Source organism: Falco biarmicus, chromosome 6 (assembly GCF_023638135.1).
Source record: "Falco biarmicus isolate bFalBia1 chromosome 6, bFalBia1.pri, whole genome shotgun sequence".
Classification (NCBI taxonomy): domain Eukaryota; kingdom Metazoa; phylum Chordata; class Aves; order Falconiformes; family Falconidae; genus Falco; species Falco biarmicus.
In genome coordinates, this window is record NC_079293.1 from 72,116,828 (window position 1) to 72,138,555 (window position 21,728).

A 21,728-nucleotide genomic window follows, 5' to 3' on the forward strand; every position below is an offset into this window, starting at 1 on the left:
TAAGAAAAAAGAAATATTGCCCGAACAGCACTGAAACACAATGCTAACAGCATATCACTTAGCAGGGTGGGTCACTATGGAAAATAACCTGTCTCTGTGGGTTTTCTGGAAAGTGTGTCCATTTCCCGCATGCAGCAAATCAGCCAGTTCTGAAGACTGAGCATCTCCACCGAGGGGCCTCTAACCAGCATGAAATCATATGGGTGGCTTCTCATGGACTTCAGCAGGCAAGGGGGCAGGTCAGCAGTCAGTCCTCATGACCCAAGCACGCCAGGAAGTTTACATCCATGGAAGGCATACAGAAACAGGGGAACCCTGGCTGCTACATCTGAGCAAGATGCAGTGACATCAAATTTGTCAGTGCTACATGGCCAAATTAACCCAGCTAACCAACTCCAAATGTACATTCCCTCCCTGTAATAGCTCTTTCACCCACTCCCTGCCTTCCCATTTATATCTCTGCTGCTGTGTGTCTTAACACCAGCTTTTCCCCTCCTCTCAGAAAAGCCTTTGATGCATGGGGCGGGCTGCTGAGTACAGTCTTATTAGTAAGCTGATGGTCTTCTGCACTTTTTGGAGAACGCTTCATCACCACCTAAGTGGAGGCCGCTCCATTTCAGACAGCCCAATTGATCATGCCAAATAACTAAATTACCTGACACACCATAATCACCCATATTTATATAGCAGGTAGATTCTTATCCAACACTGTTCATTACAATGCAAGCTAGAAAGTCAGATGCACAAACACAACTATTGCCAGGACTCTATTAATTTGGCTTTGCTTCAAATGGGGTCCTACGGGCAAAAATCCCTCTCTCATTACTGGACACCCAAGTCACATGGTCTCCAGTAGGTGAGGGACATTAAATACCTTTATACTGCACTCACAGGCATGCAACACAACAGGAACCCAGTGGCTGAACTAATCTGGATCAGTTTTAGGAGAGGGGTGTCACCATACCACACACCATCATGCCACCACCTCTGCTGAGCTTGTGTCAAAGCTATCCCTCTAACTATTAACAGCATCCTAACCCCACTACCACCGTTATAGCACTAGCTGGTAGCACTTGTGCATGGGTAGGCTCTGGAACACGTACACTCATGTAGATCTGGCCACATACAAGAGTGGAAATGCACTCCGCACAGAGTTTGAAAGGCAGTAACTGCTTCTGAAGAAATGAGACCTCCAATAAAAATCAAGCCCAGACCAGGATGGGCTGGAGAGCAGGCTGCCCTGTCTCCATCTTGGTGGAGAAGCATGGTTAAGCTTAAGGTCAGCCATGGGAAAAAAGTAAATCCAAGGATATTCTGCCCTTTTTCTAGCCTTCTGAGAAAAGCTGATGATTGCCCTGCCTCTTTTCTCCCCATCACACAAATGCCCCTAGCTTTACTGGCCCTTCTGGACTGTAACACACAGTGTTTTCCTCCTGTTTCTTTTTCTGGACCCCTCAGAAGCTCCTTTCACTCACCAACCCAGCACTGTGCCTCAGCAAGCCTTTTCTAAAGACCTGGCTCCGTGGTGAACCAAGTCATGGTGAATGTGCACGTCTGGCCATTCTTTTCCCCGTGTGTTTGACCTGCGAGTTCCCCAGGGCATGGCCTATGCTTAAAACAACTCACAAGAGCATCATGCAGGGTATCTACAGATCTTCCTCCTATGCAATGTGCCCATATGCTGGCCAGAAAGCAATACAGCAGGTAGCATCCTTGCTGGAAAAATGCTGCTGGTGTAAGTGCCATGCCAGATAAAGTCCACACCTGAAACCAAGAGGCACCACTGGTGCAGACCTTTCAGGTAAGATCTCTGCCAGCTAAAGCAATGTTATGATGGCTGAAATAAAGAAATAAAAACTAATTACCATAGCTGTGCAAAGCAAAGAGGAACCTGGCCAGGTGACTTAAGCTGGCCTAACAGACCAGATGTTTGCAGTCCAGTTAATGAAAGTCTGTGCAGGACACCTGCACTATACAGGTTAGGATGTGCAGATGTGAAAGCAGTCAAATAAGGCACTTCAAAATACACAGAGAGAGAAACACAGTGCCTGAGGTTTGTGGGTGTGCTTAACGAAGTTATTAGCCAGCAGAGGAGTGTATGATAGAAGATAAGCACCAGCAGAATGCATGATAATTAAATTTCTACAAAGCAAAGTGGCTGCTTCGATTTGAAATGCTGGATAATTTGACACATGCTGTGTGCTGTTTCGTCACTGGTCCCCAGTGCTTCGCTTGCAAGATAGCATAAAGAAATATAAATGACAAACCTAGTCTCAAGCCACGTGGCTGGTGAAGCCTAACAACACTCAGTCCCTGGAAGAGGCAGGATAGGAGACAGCGAACTCCACACAGCATGCATGTCCAGCATAGAGATTGCTCCTATCATAATGGGTTGGTAGAAAAACATATAGAAAACACTGCAGAACAGATGCAATAATAACAGACCAGTTAGGAAGGGCAAAGTTACACTATTCTGTTTAATGAAGGCCTAAGACAGAGCTCTGGGAAAGAAGGATCAAGGGAACTTGGCCAGAGCTGGAGGTGAAGGAAGGAATTAACTTTTCACCTGCATAAGGTAGATTCAATCACTGAGCAAGATTAGACGGGTTTTGGAAAGCCATGGGTTAGAAATGTTAAGCTAAGGGTTAGCTTGAGCCTGCCTAGAAATAAATTCACCAACTAAATATACCCACTCACCAAATTTTTAATAATGCAGGGTTATATTAGCCATCAGGCAACCAAAGGAGGCCTCTGCATCCCTCCACCCTCAAGCCTGTACCTGTGCAGAGGGTCCCAATGGGGGTGCTCCCTCCCACAGCGTCACTGCTGCAGCTGGGGTGAGGTGCAGCTCAGACTGACTGGTTCCCTTTTCAGGGTTTCTTAATAACTGAAGCTTCATAGGAGAAAACCCACCAAAACCACTAATAGCAAAACTCCCTAGTTTTATGAAATTCTTCTCATATACAACTTTACATATTATTTATTTTTATTTGGACTTTATGAGTTCCCAGCTCATACCCAGCGCTCAGCAGGCACCAGCAGCTCTCCATACTCTGGGAAGCACAAGTGGGATCCCATATGCTGAAAAAAAAATATTTTTTTTTGCACTTTTATGTGTTACACAGCATGTACCACTGCTTCACACCTCTGCGACGGCCACTTTGTGAAATGCTTTAGGATCCTTCAAAGTAAAAGGTGATTCTGCTAACTCTCAGGGCTGGGAATTCAGGGATATTAGGAAGAGCATGGCAGGACTGTTCAAGGGCTGGAAACTTAATGAGCAAACACAGCACTTGTTTTGACCTCAAAAGTTACTTTTTAGGATAAAAAAGAGCAGGTCTTAAAATAAAGAAAGCACGATGAAATGTTTCAACCAATGGCACTGCCGCATGGAGCCTGTTCCTCAGCATCCTGGAGCAGATGTGCTGCACTCAAAATGTCTTTGTCTATTAAAACTGTGTCAGCTTCAGAGACTCCAAAACTCCCTGTGGCATAAACAGAATTTCTAATGAACAGCTGCAGGATACAGGAGTAACCACGCAAAGTGCAGCTGCTGAGATAATTTTCTTTGCCCCTCTCTCACCAAATTTCTTCTGCTGCCTGAATCCTACTTGCCCCTATTTGGGCCTCTCTTGTTCTCCCTCTCCAACAACCCCACTGCCTCATGGTGTCTTCTGCAGCCTCCACAGATGAGCGCTTGTCAGCCCATCAGTTCAGTCTATCCACATCCTTCTTCATGCTTCCCTGTGACCCACCTCCATCCTCCTCCTTCGCAGTGAGTCAGCTAACGACCAGCGGTTTGAGGGCAGAGACCCAGCACTGGTTTCCTCTACTGACATTTATTACTTCCGAAGCTTGTGAGCATCACTCATCTCCTTAGACCGCATCTTGCCATGCCCGCACATCTCCTGGTCCAAGAGAGGCGCACTCCCATGCAAGCCCTTGAGGACTCTCGCGCCTCTCCAGTCCCTGCAAGAGCTTTGCTGCTGCTTTGCCTGCTCACACTGAGAAAATGCAAAAGGGAGAAATATAGGCAAAAACCATTATCACACCAAACCCTGTAATTCCACAGAACATGAGCAATCCTCAGGGAAGGATTCAGCCTGAGTAAATTGAAAACCACTAATAGATCTTTTAGCTTCAATGCTGCCTTCCAGGCCAAGGCACCAAAGCATGACTCCTTGTGTGAGCTGGGGTTTTTTATTTATTATTATTATTGTTATTATTTTTTAAATCCTCTGGTTTTGAAACCAAAAATGTGTCAAGCACGCAGCCTGGTCCAAAGGCACTTCCCAACTGCTCTCCTGAACCTAATGGTGTCCTGCTAGCTAGCTGGAGAAACAGCTGGAATGGTTATTATTTTAGTCAGGCACTTGTAACGGCCCCTGCATTGCTCTGCACTGTACTTAAGAGAAAAATACAATCTATTGTCTCAGCGTAGCCCCAACAAGCACTTCTGGGAACACCAGCACAAATGAAGCCTGAATTCTTACTGTTCGATGCCTTCAATCTTTCATGGGGTTCTCCAGTACCCCATAAAGAGCCTCGGTTTCCTATTTCCAGGATATTTACAGGGAGTTAATGCTTTGGTGAGCTCTATCTCTCTAATTTGAGTGAAAACAGTTGATGGGTTCAACAGTTATTGGAAGACTAACAGATAAGACCAGATGCCAAAGTCCCATTTTATTAGAACACTCTGACAACATTAATGAACATCTAATGCTAAGCAAAAGTGTCTTTTTAAAGAAATCCTTATTAACTGGTATCGAACATGCAGGCCAGCTAAATACCTTGTGGCTTTGAGACAATCTGATGTAATCATATAACGTCCAAATGCTTTAGCTATTCATCCACTGCAATGAGTGGTGAGACTGGTGCTAACACTGAGCAGCTTAAACCAGCCAAGTTTTTCCAAAGTTAATGGCTTAACAGCCTCCCTGGATGGCAGCAGGATGTGCAGGACAGATCTTACTCATAGCTGACAGGGCTTCGAACAGTTAAGATCACTAATGCACTTCCGTGGCCTAGAGGAAAAATTCCCAGAGAAACCATGTGCCAGGGATACTGTGGATATGCGCTGCACTTCAGAGATTGCCCAAGTAATCCTCACCAGCACAGTGCCACTTGCCTGTTCACAACAGAAGGTGAAGAAAATCCAAATGTTAGCAGAGGGGGTACATTTGGGAAAGCTGAAGCTACTTTGGTGAGAACGAGCCAGGCTTAAAAATACTCCAGGCAGAAATCTCCAACATGCAACAGCTATTTTTGCTGGGTAAGTGGCGCCAAATGCCCTTGGAGCAGCTTAAAAATAGGCAGTGGGACACACTGCCAGCACGACGCTTTTGCAGTTGAAACAATTGCTTCCAACACAAGCTGCTGTCTCCCAGCCATCATCCCAAAGATCAGACCATTTCCTACTCATGCCAGCTTCAGAGACCATTTGCAGAATAGATGCTGAGAGGTCCTAATGGACAAGGAAGCCACAAACGTCTCTTCCAGCCATTTGTATCAGTTATTACAGACAGAAGAGTAAGGCCTAGCATCTCTCATGCTGTGCCATCTCACTCTCATCTCAGTGACTTGAGCCATAAATGGCTCAGATCACACAAAAATATTGCAAGGGACAGCACAGCTAATTCCCTTTTCAGCTTAATAGCATAATAGGTTGGCTAGCGTGTGGGTTAACTATTGCCATCCACTTGACAAAAGCTGCTCGTGTCCAGAGTAAATACCTGGTGCTGAGCCAAGCAAAGGGGAGATGCTCCCAGAGCCTGGGAAAGCTGCTGGTGAACACATGTTTTGAAGGGCTCAGCGACACAGCCACCAACTCCACTGCGAACGTGCCATGCAGACAGACATGAAGGCATCGGCCTGGAACAAAGTCATTAAGATAGCCACAAAATTCACAACTCAATTTGACCACTGTACAGAATCCAATAAAAATAATAAAAAAGCACTAGGATGGCTATATTAGATCAAACCAATGATCCATCCACTTCAACCCCTCACTCTCTCACTCCTGAGTGCTCATTTCCAGCTGCTTTAGTGCAAAATACTCATAAATCATAGTCACAGAACAGCTTATTAGAACAATTTCCCCCTAACCACTAGCAAATAGGAGTTGCATGAGTCCTTGAAGAACAGAAGCTTTCCACCAAGATACTTCTTTAAAGCGATCAATCACATATAATCTTAACTGCACAAAGTCTGAACTGTTAAAAAACCACAGACACACACACACACACAAAAACGAGAGAAAAGGAAAACCACATCAAGAACTTGGTTTCATAGCTTCTTGCAGCAGTGAGTTCCACAGCTGAGCTCCGCAAGTTATTTCCTTTCACCAGCTTCAAATACAAACCCTCCTAATTCAGTCTGTGCCCTCTTTCATAGCATCACGCACCTCTACAGTGATGGGATATGACAGGACTCTCACCCAACTCACTACAGACCCAGAGGAACAATAAGAAAGCCACCAGCAGAAGAACTGCCACCTTACCTTCTTCTCTAAGCTGTCTGATATTCCACCACATGCTCCTCTCTGAACTAGGCAGTATTAATTTTTTCAATCCTTGCGACCATCAGCATTGGCAGAGAAGTAGAAATAAATTATCCTACTGCCAAGGGATAATTTCAGCATAAGTTTACACTTCTGCTATTGTCTCATCCTTCCTGATGCACATCCTGGTTCTCCAGTACACTCCTTTTGTGGAGTAGCCCTCCCTCTCTTTTATCTAACATCCTCTCTAACATTTATGTTCTGTTTCTGTTCCAGTCATTTCCCAAATCTGTGCCGAGTTTCCTTTTTTTTTAAATTTGTTCTCAATATGTCACTCTATATTATTCAACAGCAGATTTATTTAAACGTGTCAATGCTGTTGCTTAGCAGATCTGACTGTGCTTTGCAATTTAAGCCTGCTTCATTGAAGGCACTTTCCCTTTCCCAGTGCTCCCCAGCACATCTGGATCATCAGGAAGTTTGAGGAAAAACAAAAACAAGTCCGACTCAAAAGGCAGTCCACTGGCCTGCCTAGGAAAGCTTCCCTAAAGGTCCTTAAAAAAACAACCCACCACCAAAAAACACCCTAAAAGCCCACCCTGTCTTTCTTCTCAGTTAGGAAGCAGTATCAGTGCTATTTGTCTTCCATTTTCTACCTTGTACCCACGAGCTTCAATAGGAACCCATGAAGTAAATGATCATCAAGAGCTTCGAAAAAAGTCCTAACGTGGAGCTAATATCAGCTTTCCCCAAGCAGCAAGCTAATTTTAGGTAATGGCCTTCAACCGCTCTATAAAAGGCATGGAACACCCAGGTGAGACCATGTTCTGACCTTTGAAATTAGGCTGGGCTCTTTGCCGAGGGAGAGAATCGACTAAATCACACACACAATGTTTTCTGCTTGGGCTTTTCAAGATCTCCAACCAGCAGCGGTGTAGGTTTAGTCACTGCCCCCACGGACTCTGACTCGCACGTTCACAGCTGAGTAACTGGAGCACCAAATGGCTCCAGACAGCATCAGCAAAGCTCTGCAGACAAATTCAGCGAGAGCAGAAGCCGTCCCAAAATGCTGATGAACAAAGCTAAGCAAAACCAAAACAACGTCACCCTTCTGCAATCCACTGAAGCAAAACAAACACAAGCAAATTGCTGAAGAGCACACCGAAACCTGCTGTGTGGCCACTAACCGATGCCAAGCCTACTGCACATTCATCCAGGGCTCAAACCGTAACATTGTCTCCATGGGCTTGTCTCCACTTGAGGTGTACATCACATGTTGCCCCTAAACTGACCTCATCTTCTGTCCCAAAATCTCCAGCTCAATCATCACCCTGCGCCCCTCCAAGCCAGGCTGGTTTACGGGGAATTAACTGCCAGGAACTGATGCCATCAAGACAACCTCCAGCAGATGCTACTTCCAGATTCGGGCTGCAGACCACACCCAAGAAACCAGGCTCACAACCTTGGGAACTGGTATCACAACCTGAGACAGCCCAACCGAAGACAAAACTTCCAGCAGAGCCTGGCAGAACAGCTGCTGATGGGTTTCCAAAAATAATCCAGTTCCCTTTCTGCAGTGCCTGATGTCCGTTTACTTATAGCCACCTAAAAATAGCCCTTCCCATTTGGATTAATGAAGAGAGCTGACAGAAGTGAAAGATGCTCATCACTCCACACACACACAAGACTAAAGGAGATAAAATACTTCTGAAATGCAGCATAGGGAACAATCCCACACTGGCCTCAAGAGAGCCAGCTGGATGGGCCTAATGATTCTTCTCCAACAACAGCTGTGATTGAGTTTATTTCCATTTTGTGTGATTAAAAAAAAAAAAAACCAAAAACGACACTGATAAAAGGGAGAACAAAAAGTCCAAGATTTTAAAAGGAACTAAAAATAAAATACTTGGTATTCACTTGGCACCCTACCTTGACAGCATTTTACACATGATCGCCAAGCAGTCCTCCATAAACCAAAAGGAACATGCAAGTAATTTATAGGCAGGGAAACCAAGGCACAGAAATGTTAAAAATTCAACTCAATCCTCAATAAAATCAACAGCAGGAGTAGGTTAAAAGGGCAGGCATTCCTGACACACCTTCCTATACTCATGCTACAAGATCCCTATCCCTATTTATTCTTCATGGAGCCAACATTAATTGTTTCCATTGCCTGGCAAGTGTAAATGGATGCCGAAGACTTCAGTGGCTCCTCACAAGGAGTTACAGTCCATTTAGCTGATAAAAGTTAACCAGTTTTCCGAGCCTGTTCACACCTCACAGGGAAAACACACTTTTTCAAAATTCAAACATACAAGTTTAGCAGCAGGATGCCTGAAATTAATCCCTTTATTTAAACACTAACAACTTTTAAGTGTCTCTAAGCAACTGTAAAGGCTTTATTAGCTAAAGCAATGAAAGCCCGCAAGCAGCCAAGTCAAGACAAAGCCAAGGTTATCCGCATTAAGTTTCCAAGAATTAACTTTGACAACAACTTTGCTTTTCAGAGTATTTGTACCTCAGAGGTAGGAATAAAGAGGACAGCAATGCAACTGGAAAGGCTGCACTCACCCTGCCCAGCTTCCCACACAGCACCTTGCTGCTGGCAGAAGTCTGGGGCAGCGGTGGATGAAGCAAGCCCCCCCAGAACCCACTCCCATGGCCACAAAGGGCAAGAAGGGGATTGGGAACAGCACAGATGTACCGTGGGCAAATTATACCTCACTGATCTGACTGCCTTCTGGAACCAAGTGACTGGCTTGGTAGGTAGATGAGCGTACAGCAGCTGGTGTTGACTAGCTTGACATCAGCAAGGTTTCCGATGTAGTCTCCTATGACTGGATATACAGGGACAAAACAAGTGACTAGAACAGGAGCCCAGAGAGGTGGCAGATCCTCCATCCCAGCGACAGTCAAACCACAAGTGGATGAAGCCCTGAGCAGCCTCACCTACCTTTGCAGTTAGCTTTACTCCAAGCAGGACGTTGGATTAGAGGCTTACAGAGGTCCCTTCCAACCTGATTTGTTCTACAATTCAAAGACATACCAAAGAACATGGAAGTCTTTCCTGGAGATTCCTGAACCAGATGAAGCTGTAGTGTACAATAAAAATAACTCTTCATGAGCTTTTCATTGAACAGATGACCTGGTGACAGGGGGATGCCTCCCTGCACACCGTGTTTCCTTCTCTCTAACGTTTACATCTTAACAGAGGAATACATCTGTTCAGTTAAGACATATATACCACTGACATTAAAATTCCAGGTGCTTTAGTGGTGCCGTAAGACTTAATACCTGTAGGATGTGACAGAACAGTCATGAGAGCAACACTGTAAGATTAAATGGGTTGGGTTGACATTAGAAGATGTTTTAAGAGACATCCTTTTAAGGATTCCTCTGCTCCCATCTCTGTGCTCAACCACGACATAATCATTTCCTCAAACCCTTTCACGTATCCAACACACAGAGAGAAACACAAGGTGTGCACATACCAGACTGGATCCCGTCTGGTTGCTTTAAGTAGGAGGAAAGATGAACATATTAAATGCTGTCTTTGAAATCTAGGTGTCACCAGGTTTGGGATATTTTTTTAGACACGTCTTCTGTTGTTACTGGAAAGTGTAACTACTGAGTTTCACTGAAGTCAAAAGCTCCTCTCGGGTTTGTTTTCCTTTCAGCTTGCTCTAACAGCTGCCTTATCAAAATCCACAGAAGACAAAAAAATCTATGGTTCCTAGCATACACATTTTGAAATGGTTTCAAGTGAAAAGTTTTCACCTTTAGTATGGTCTTGTAAGGCACACAGCTATCTTCCTGACGTTGGTAGTCTTGATCCAGAAGGGAAAAAAACCAAACCCGAAACCACTGTTTTTGCTGACTAGGATTGACTGACTTAGTGAGTATCAGCAACCTTCAAGGACATGGTGGAAATCACAAGTGCTGGATGCAGCTCCCTTAAATCCTCTAACCCTCTGCTTCTCTGCTGTAACGTGCTGGATGCAGTTCCCTTAAACCCTCTAACCTTCGCTTCACCGCTGTAACAGCCATTTAAAGCACAGATAAACTCACTTTCAGATTATTTTCGTAAAACTGAAGGTCAGCAAATTATTCTGTAATTAAGACTGTAACATAATTCTCAGCCTGATGCATAACTCAGGCCTACTCCACTGAACACAGCAGGAGGCAAGAGGTGTGCGACCTATTTTGAGGTCTGACGTGCCCCATGGAGACAGGCCTTGATGACAGATTTCGAGCCACATCTTGCAGCAACATGTATTGCAGCCTTTCCAAGCCCTGGCTACCCCACTGCAAGCACCTGAACTCCTCTGCAAACCTTGGCCATGTTTAGTGACAAAGTCTGCTTTTGTGCATCTCTTGGCACTGGCCAACTCCTCCTCCTTCACCAGCTCAGAAGTTGCCTCTTGCCCGCGATGGCTTTGCAGGTGAAGAGTGAGCAGTCACACTGTGCAGTCCTCAACAACCCATCCTTGCACCTAATATGCTCCTGACTCTCTTCACAGTCAGCCTGAAGAAACGGACTGATCTTGGTCAAAAAAATCTCAACTATAGAGAGGTCATTCTAGTATTACCCAGTGGAGGGCAACCACACATACACAACAGTCAGCATCCTACTATCTGATAGAGAAAACAAATAAATGCACTTTAGTCCCATTTCCAACCATCAGAAGAATTTGTGTATCTTTCCCATTCCCCTTTATTTATGCCTATGCCCTTCCTTGTGACACTTAAACAGCAACCCCCAAACAGCAGAGTACATTCACCTGAAATTAGGCAAAAAGAGAACCTAAATTCCTCAGCTCCCCCACTCAGCAGCAGTTTGGCCCTTCTGCCCATACATGAGGAGGACCTGCCAGGCCACACAAGCAAACCACGCAGCAGAAAAGCAACACTTTCCCCCTTGCATTTGAGCATGTAGCTACGTGGATAAGACCACGGGAAGAGTTTCACCACTTTTTGTTTGTTTGTTTTTTATTTTCAGATATGAGGCCTGAGCTGTAAGGAGCTATTGAAATTATGTACTAAGAGAGAACAGCAGCTGTGATCTAGCAGGAACAGATCAGCACCTGGCAAGCCTTCAGCAAACAAGATTCTTACCCAGCCAAGTAATATGTACAAGATATAAAGGTGAAGGCAGGTGAAGGATGTATGGGTCCTACACCACACAGATAAGCCATGGTGCTTCTAATTTACAGAAGGCAGCAGTGCATCCCCTTTGGGCAGCAGTTTCTTTCATGCTATCCAGAGACAAAAAGCTAAAGCAAGCTACTATCTTCAGAGGCTTGACAAAAAAGCAAGCCAAATCAAATACTGCTTTAACAAGAGGTAATCCAATAGGTTCAGCCGAGCAATTGTTTGAACAGTCACTGTGTTTTGGTACAAACACAGGCTGAACATCAATAATTCTGAAGTCCAGCCTAAGTAGATCTTTAACAACTAGGAAACAAAACACTCCTTTTTCCTTCACCACTCCAGCAAGCTCAGGCACCTTTCCACAGTCCACCCAAGCCAAGTGTGTCCATGCCCCAGCTAAACCACAGAGTGAGCAGAGCAGCGCTGCTCTGCGTGTCACTGAGCTAACTTCATCAGCTGAACCGATAACCCCCCCTCAACTTGTTAAGACAAGTTGGTCGCTGTACATGCCATTGACCTAAGGAGAATACATCAGTCACAGCTGGTAATTTGGACACTGGAAGCAAGGAAACTGCTTGTGAACTGGCTATTAATAGCAAAGGGACTGGGGATATTTTCTCCCTCTCGTGCATGCCTGCCTACCCTGCTTGCACAAACCCTTTGAAGCCTGTATCAGCCTGCTCTGATGCTCTCATGGTTGAAAGTGAAGCAGGAGATGGAGGGGAAAGGGTTTGTTCAGGAGCACCCAACAACCCTAACTTCTATGCCTTGGGGCAGGATATCCTGCAAGTAATGCCATTCCTCAGTACTCGGCCAGAAAACCCAGGGAAAGGCAGGTGTTTGTGGGAGAGGCACTGGGTGACTCAGCTCTTCGCCCTCTCCTTCCTCCATCAACATTTCAACAGCACAATTCACTGGTGTTACAGGGGTGAGACACAAGGACTGCCTCAGTACATGAAATGGAAAGTCAACAACCCAATCAACTCTGATTTAAGGATACTCACTTCTTCATCACCATTATGCTCTGTTGTAAAAGTCACTTTATGGCCTTGGCTAATCTGGGGTGCTGTTGCATCATCACCTGGGAAAATGTTGTTGATAAACAATTACTAAAGGAGAAGAAAAAAGAAAAAAAAAAAAGAAAGCAGCAAACAGAAGTAAGTGCTTCTCCTCTGGCCTGCAAAGGATCTTTCTGCACTCAAACCGCTTTGGGCTGCAAGAGTTTTAGTTGGCAGTTTGCCTGTAGGTTGTGCACAGCACCCGAAGCACTGTACCACAGCACTCCTTCACTGTGTGCCAGTAAAACACTGTGGCTTTTGAGCTGGGGTGGGGGTGGGGGGGGTGTCAGTATCATTATCACTAGAAAAAGGGGAAAGAGGGGCTCTGTGGTTTTGGTATGGGCTGCCACAGCCCCAAGGCTGTGCCAGTAGATCCATCAGTTCTCTGGCCCCAAGTCCAGCTGGTGTAATCCAGCCTCTTCTGTGCTCTTAAACATCCTCACACTCTTGAACACTGTGGCTACATCTGACCTGCCTTGCGGCTTTGGTTCCTGGTTATGCTGACTTCTGGCCCACAGCCAGGGATCATGCTTGTCAATGGCAGCCAGCCAAAGCCACCACTAGGTGGGATACACCCTGGGAAGCGAGTCCCAGTACCAAGGAGCATCCCCTCGTGTCCCAGTAACCAGGTTCCCAACCCTGAGCTGTACATCTCAGGGTGGAGCCTGGCCTTGACAGCCCATGGCTGGGGAAGGACTGGGAATCCCGGTATTATGCCAGTTCACAACATTCAATAACAAATAAATACCCATGAAACACATGGGAAAGGTTATTACTTCAGCACGTATAAAGGAGACATTGAAGTGACAGGGAACTTCACTTCCCACCTTTTGAGGGGATAATACAAACCAGCAGAGCAGAAGGAAATCCAAAACATCATTTATCAAAGCAGCAACAGAATTTTGTCAAAGGAGAGATTTCACAACACGGGTGCTTTTGGCATGGGTGGGGATTAATGGCAAAACAATGAAGCAATGCGAATGATATACGATTGTTTCTTTGCACAAAGTGCTGAAAAGTTTTCAGAAGCTTTATGAAATTAGAGCTGCTTATGTTTAACAGCTAAAATAAAAAGGTGGGGAGGGAGTGCTTCCCCTGTGCATTTCTCTAGAAGCAGAGCTCATGATCATACTCAGCGGGAAACATGCAACTTGTTGAGCACTCTCAGCACCTTCCTTCCCACCGAGCTGCAGGCACAGGGGAAGCTCAGCAATTTCCAGAATTGGGTCCTTGCTTTTGTACCTCTCACCTCTCTCCCTCCCCACGTACTCTCCATCCTCCCTTTGACACACACAGATGGAACGACTCACAATAACACGCCAATTAGGTTATTTGAAGCCTTGCTACTAGCTACTCTAAATGCAGGCACATGAAGCAGCAGGATTTTGCTGGTGACATTTGGACCACAAATGAAGTCCCCAAGAGTAATAAACAATCAGGTAAAGAAATCTGGAAAGAAATTACCCAGCACACCTTGTCTTCTTGGCCCCCGTGAGATCCATATAAAATGTGTTAATGCATCTGATTATGATCTAAATTACGTGCAGAGGCTCCTGCCAAGCACTCTGTGAAGTTTCTGTATTGTTAAATTGGAAGCTATTTAAGAATGGTCCAGTCATCATGTTTCAAATTAGATTTGGGAAAAAACATCTTCCTACTTTATTGCTGGCTCCGAAAACAGGTTTGCAGGAGAAGGTTGATTTTTTTTTTCTTTGCTGAAGAAAGAGCAGAAGTGGTGACAGAACAAAAGAAGAGTCATTCTGTTACCTGTGCTTGTATCGTAACCTGAACCGTGTGGATTTACTGTACACAGACATGCCAGAAAGCAACTTCAGTTTCAGCTGGCTTTGTAGATGTGGTTTTTTTCCCAAAAGGGGGTATAAACACCAAGGTGTTCTCATGTACACATTCCATGGACCGTAAAACTTCGAAAGAAAGTGTTTCTGAAAATGAAGAGTTCAATGAGAATGGTTTGCAGAACATCATGCGAGACTCACCATGCCTGTAACAGCTAGCTGAGCTGTCGCTTACTCTGCCAGCAAATCATTGTGTTGCTTGGAGGCACGCAAGAAGGCTGTTTTTCTTCCCAGAATGCCAAACCAACATTGGGGCTTTTAACAAAAAATAATAGATACGCACCTCCCAGGTATATATTCAATACACAGAAGTTCAGGAAAGCATCCACCATTTTACGTGGCAAGCCTGACCACCTCACCTGTAGTTAAAATACCACCAACCCAACCTGTGTTTTATCATCTGCTGGCATCTGACCAAGCCTTCACTGCACTGATCAGCATCTCCTTTCCACTGCATTGCCGGTTTCCTGAGTTAGAAGCAGAGCCAAGGTCACCTTGCTCAGAAAAGATCTTTAAAAGGAGGGTCCCTGTATATTAAAGGCCTTCCATCTATTACCCCTGCCCTTTCAAACACATAGCTGTAGCAACAACTGCATAAATTAGGACTAGGAAGACAGCTAACATATAATAACACTCTTACATACTTATTTTGCTCCATATGTGCATATAAATACATACACATACATAGATAAACATATGTGCCAGACAGCTGTCTGCACCTCCTCTCAAGGTGCACAGTTCATCTTTAGTATAGGGCTTAATACTTCATCACTATAGCATCCAGCATAACAGGCATTTCAAGGTATCAACCACACCCAGCCCCTTTGGTACGTCAAGATGGTCATTTGATATCCACAGCAACTGTTGGACACATTTAATATCACTCCACAGGATGACGTTAGAAGTTAAGCATTAGAAATCCACCTTTAAGGCATGCCTTTGTTTGGTGCATGTACTAGAGCCCATGTTCCAGCTTCTACCATGTGCTTCGCTTCCACCTCCAAACAACAAGTCACGCAGCAAGGAAAACAAAACGAGCCATATGTTAGGCCTAAATGCTGAACTGCAATGTCCTTGGTCTATCTTTTAGCATTTGTTCTCAAAAACATCAACTAGGCAACAAGGCGATTATGCCAATGACCAACACTTCTGCCTGCATTGAAGTTCAGCACAGCCAAAGACCGAATTCAGGAGCTAGCAAATGTAAAACTCTGCTCAAGCCAGACCTTGTTATCAGCAGATCTGCAGGAAATTAGGGATCAAAACTACCACTTCTAGCCACCGTGGCAATATAGTGGTTTAAACACCAAAAAATGCTTTAATGTAGGATCACAGGTTGGATCCCAGCCAGCCAACATCACTGCTTTAAAGGGAAATATTTATCTTTTCAAAACACTTACTAGACAACATGCTAGGTGCTTCAAAGTAAAACCTTCACTAAATAACCAGATTTTAACCTGAAATTCTGCATGCTGGTGATTTCTTCTGCTGCAAGCAAGACTGATTCCCTTACACACCACGCTTATTTTCTCTCTTTCTCTCTTTTTAAGAAAAATAGTAATTTTCTCTTTCAGTTTAACTTTGAGGCAAGATGGAACACCACAGTCTGGCCTCAAAGACGTGAGATCTTTTGAACTCTGAGTCCGCAGGCTCTCACAGGAGCTGAGCTTGAGGGCTGCTCTGGAACAAATCAAAAAGGATTTCACTTGCACAATGCAGCAAAAAAAACCTCCTACATGTACAGATAGGTATGTGGTTGGGGGTGCGGAGACAGCTAACAAGTTAAAAAAAAAAAAAAGAAAACAAAAAGGCAGTGCCATTATAGCTTGATTGCCACGATCCCATAACCTAAACACTATCCTGCATGGCTGGATTTCCTGGAGGAAATCACCAGCACAGTTGTAAAGTCTGCTGGAAGTGGTTCAGCCCAAGTATATATAGAACAGATGCTCCAAACATGACACACAAGGACACAGCGCTCCTGGAGAAATCTTTTGACAGCAAGTCAAAACAGGGGCTTGAACTGGTCACACGTCATTAGAGATGCAGCTGTGATTTTTTCACAATTAGTAGCGTTCAAGGCCAAAAGGGACCCTGACAGCACCTAGCCTGCTTCTCACTGTATCACAGGCCATTACATTTCATCTAAGTTTTCCTAAGAGCAGGAGTTCGATCTGGCAGCCAAATCCCAACTCTAATAACTGTGGTGGTGCCCCGTAACAATCTGTGTGCTACCTCCACTCAGAAACTCGGGCTGCTAGAGTAGCTTTGCATAGGATACAACTGCCTCTTGGTGCCCTTTCGTCCCTCTGCAAGAAAATCCCACTCCTTGGCAGAGACAGAAGTGACTCTGTGCTCCAGCTACTTTGCTTCATGCTTGACACCTTTGCTCAAGCCCACATTCATCAGCAGTTTTGACAATACTCCAGTGTTTGACTGAAGGAGCTCAGCACAGGGCACAAAATCTCATCCTCTGGCTTCTTTGCAGGAGTGAGAGCAAAGCTGGAGAAGCAGAAACGCGCTGCCAGCAGCAGTGTCTAGCCTCTGCCTGTGGTTTCCACTCAGCCACACACCCCTGCAATAGCTGCCCAATCAGCATCCATAGGCTAATCCTTACACAGTGAACCTACCTTGGTTACAAAGTGTTTCGGGATAAGAATCTGCCCAATGAATGATGCTAAAGAAGAAGAACTTTCAGGTTATGTGCAGAGTTTCACAGCGCAACTCCCCACTGAGCTGTCTGCAGGGATTTGGATCCCGAGGCACCCAGACACTGAGCCAGCCAGCAAGGCCGAGGCCATTAGCGACATTATGATTTTAAAAGCCCTGTTGAATTTAAACTGCTGAAATCAGAATAATGTGAAATGCCACTTCTTTGCCTGCAGTTCTGCCAACTGAATTTGGCTAAAACTTACAGCAAATAATAGATCATTAAATAAAAGAGTTGATGGCCAAAAGAAATACGTAACGGGCTTGATTAAGTCTCCATGGATGACACTGTACCGTTGCTGTCCAACTTTTACAAGCTTTCCCCATCTCACCATTACTTTACCTCGACTGTGGGGAGAAGGAAGAGTGTTGCTAGAAGAATGCAGAGATGTTTTGATGGACTGTGTTAAAGTACAGCAAGGGAAGGAGCAATCTAATACCAGGCATGGAGCAGACTGACACTGCGGTGCTCGTTTGTGCTTTACCTTCTGCGTCTTGGCTCAGCTCTGTCCTACATCACACATTGACTCCTTCACTACTTTTCTTCCTTCTCCCAGCATGGATCTCAAGGGTTCTTCTCCTGTTTAATACAAAAACACAAACAAAACCACAGGGACTTAAGAAACCTTACCTATCGCCTAGAGGCACTATATGCAAGAGAGGCTACCTATTAGCACATCGGCTGAAAACACTCCTTCCAGCCCCTCTCCAAACAGATGAGAAATTCACAACATAGTTGGCCTTAAGACTGCAAGCTCCCCTAGGTTTGATAATCTGGGATACTGGGGAGTATCGGAGGCTGGAGGATATCACCTGAGGAGACAGGCACAGGATTAGCCCTTGGGTGCTATGATGCCTAGAGCAATGAGGCACATCCTCAGCTCCTGCATACTCCTTGGCACAGCAAAGACTCACAAAAGGAGGGCAGGGCATCTGTAGTAAAAAGCAGACTGCCGAAAATACCCCAGGCAAAGTTCTGATGACTTAGACTTCTGGTCCTGCGCCCCTTCCATTGCAGTGACACCAGGAAAATGAACTCTGAGCCTTCCCTACCTCAATTTGATGGATTGTAAGGGCAGTATGCATACCGACAGGGACAGATGGGTACAGAAGGACACAAGAGATGCTTTTGGTTGTCAGCCCTGTCGCTAACTTGCTGAGTTACCTTCACTCCACCAACTCTCAAAGCTGGGGCTGAGGGTACTTTGCCCTGTAAGAGCCAGTACAATCTACAGCAGCAGAACTGCAGCGGTAAATGATCAGCATGTTTTACAAACATTGCTGCTGATACCTTCCTCTAAATGAGACAACCTGGAGAAGGGATGTTTCAAATCCTTTGTAGCTAAATGAGATGAGATGTGGGTCACCAGCTTTGCACTCGATCAGCTCAAAGCCAGCGAACAGGTGTTCTCAGCTCCCTTCACAGAAAACATTTCCACTACACCTGGCAACTGAGAGCTCTCAAGCCACATGCATGTGACCATTTCCCACAAAATTAAAAAAAAAAAAAAAAAGAAAAAAGTCTACTACACTGCTCCATAAGTGCCAAGGTCAAAGAGGACCACTGCAAGCCACCCAGTCTGACCTGTGGCATGACACACCATGAGCTCCACCCACGAGTTCCAGCCTCAAGCCCAGTAACTCGCAGTCATTTTTCATCCAGCCTTCTCCCTAGCTCAAATCCTCTCTCAGACACACTTCTGCTGCAAACTGTCTGATCTCAGCAGCTAAACATACAGAAAACAAATAAAATAAAATACTTTTTGCTAAACCAAAGTCCAAGGCTTTGGGACTATCGTTCAGCAGGCGATGCCTTTGCTGTAGGTGGCATCTCCTTTTGTTTCAGAACAGAAAGCGCCACGCATCAGCACAGTCCACATCCTGCCTTCATCCTCCTACACAGTCTTGGACAGCCACAGCTCTGGCAGCCAGTACAAACTTAAGTGTCCCAAGCTTCCCACCCCTACTCTTACTAATGTGTTCCATACTCACAGCCTTTCACACAGTCCCAGCTCCGCTGCTGCTCCCAGCAGAGAGCTGGTGCTGGTACTGGGCTCTGGTGACAAGACTGGCAGCTGCTTACAAAGGCTGCCTCCGTCCTTTTCACTTTGGCTAGCAAAATGCTTCCCAAGTGCCTGTGTCTCTGGGCTACAAAGAAGGAAGGTTATCATGAACGTAGCTCTTCTCTCTTGGCAGGCTGCAGGACATGGCACATTTCCATCTGCACAAGGCTACAAGACGTTTGCAGCAACGAGAACTAACAGCCACGACCCCTCCACGCCTCGCTCCTCCCTGCACGGCAAAGCTTCTTCCAAGAGTTCTCTAGAAATCACAACTGAAGATGTTACTCAACAGCCACAGCTGAGGATTTCATTTCAACATGCCCTGCAAAATACACACTTCAACGCTCACCCACATGATGCAAACCCAGCATCTGCACACAACCCTTGCTGGCTGTTTGAAGTCTGGAAATGTTTTATTACAAGCTTTAAATGCATACACTTTACAAAATAAAAATTCACATTGGAAAAAAACAAATCATTTAACCAAAGTCACAAATTATTCTGGGTCCTCAAGACTCCAGACGCTTGGGGCAAAGGACCCAAGGAATCAGAGCTCCTGGAAATGGGACACGCAAATTCACATCAGCCAAACAAACCACTTTCCTGAGAGCTTAGGTGTGGTTTGTTTTTGTAAAGCCTAATTCTAATGTAAGCTCTGAAAAACATTAGGGTGCTCACAGAATAAATGCTACCCTATGATAAAAGCAAAGCCCCTTCCCCAATAAACACTGTATAACTTACATAATGTAAAAATTACAGCATATATTAGCGACAGTGATCAGAATATAGTATTAACAGAAATAATAGTACACCAGCACAGGCTCACCCAAAAAGAAAAGCAGTTTCTCGCTACTCTCCATCAGAGAAGCGATGGCAAGCAGCTGTTATGACTTCATTTTATTTTTTATTAGTTTTTAGAAGCTAGCTATGCTAAAAGGTTGCACCAGTAATTTAAACTGCCGTTGTCAGCAGAAATGAAGGACATTGTGGGATACGTTTTATTCTAGCTCTTTTATTGCTTGGCTCCTTGGAGTGATACAAGCAGCTTAAGGATTTCAGAGGTACTGTCACAACAATATCTGGCCCTTAGCAAGCTGCCATTTCAAATAGGGGGAAAAAAAAAAAAAAAAAAAAAAGACTGAAAAATGCCAGCCTTTAAAGAACTGGCTGGACCAGCAGAAGCTGTTCAAGAGTCAACAACTGCCAACTGCTACCAAATCGTTCCCTCACGGGGATGTGCACATCCTGCAGTGTTACTCTCCCTTGACAGAATGAGAGGTGGCTCTGTAATACGTGGTAAATGCTCACTTTCGCAGCTCTGCTGAAACACATACACATATGTGCGTCATGACTCTCCCCGCCATCAATGGGAGCCAGCAGCGCTCTGGCACACATCTGCTGCGACACGGCAAGGCAGGCGACATGCTGCTTCACGTCCCTTAGGCTAAAGTCAAGCATGGTAGTGTGCAATGGGCTCTCCATGGGATGGGTCTAGATGGAATCTAGATGGACAGCACACACTCTAATTGTTGAAAGAGACCTTGTGCTAATTTGCTTCTAAGCAAGCCCCTCCTTAACCCTCAACCCTATGCACAAAAATCAGCTCCTCTGATGTATGCTGTGACAGAAACACAGCTTGCCAAGGTGCTGCTGGCATGTGGGAGGGACACAGCGCAAGCAGGCTAGGTTGGTCACCTCCTCCAGACTTGGTCCCAGAAGACAGAGAGGAGACACTAGAGATCTTTGGGGTGTTTGTTTCACCATCCCTGGCGCTGCCCCGTCAATCAAAGGCAGGTACTGCTGCTTCCCTGTTGTGCCAGCCCCTGAAGGGGATAAGCAGAGGACTGGAGCACAACAGGGCTGGCACAGACCCAATCCAGGAAAGCCTTAAACAGTGCTGGCAAAAGCAAAAATGTTTTGAAGATTCCCGAGACAGCAGGCATCTGCTTTCTGTCCAAGCAGCACCCCAGGGTTCTGTTGGGCTCTTCTCTATACAGATGATCAAAAAGCGACTTAATTTGCATCAGCTGTTCCTTGAACTGGGGCACTCACCGGCCAATTCAACTGCTTCTTCCCACTAGACCAAGCTGGTAAGAGATGCTGGTCTTCATCCACATCCAGCGACTCTGAACACCATGGGCCTGGAGGGCAGAGAACATCCCACTGCTGAAATGTCTGCCGGTTGCTTGCTCCAAGAGCCAATTACAAAAACTAATCCAGAAAAAGGGAGAGGGATGTTATTTTGGGGGAGGGCAGAACAGCAGCATTCTCGATCACAGTGCGTTACTTGGGGCACCAGACAAATCACATGACTGAATTCAAGTCCTGCTTCCCTATTGCTCCACAGAGTGATGAGCTTTCCCGAGGTCCTTAAGTACTAGCCACAAAACAC

General features: G+C 45.3%; 1 protein-coding gene across 14 annotated transcripts in view; it reads right to left on the reverse strand.

The window, feature by feature from the left end:
• EXTL3 (exostosin like glycosyltransferase 3) overlaps positions 1-21,728 on the reverse strand; it is a 131,207-nt gene that overhangs the window by 42,476 nt on the left and 67,003 nt on the right. For 6 of the 14 annotated variants that reach the window (XM_056342845.1, XM_056342850.1, XM_056342834.1 and 3 more), the window contains one exon: positions 17,759-17,853. The exons of 3 other annotated variants lie outside the window; for them this stretch is intronic. The gene's annotated coding sequence lies outside the window, so the exon portion shown is untranslated. Of the gene's footprint in view, positions 1-17,758; positions 17,854-21,388; positions 21,478-21,728 lie in introns of all 14 variants that reach the window. 5 more of the 14 variants (XM_056342844.1, XM_056342851.1, XM_056342837.1 and 2 more) reach the window with 2 other exon arrangements.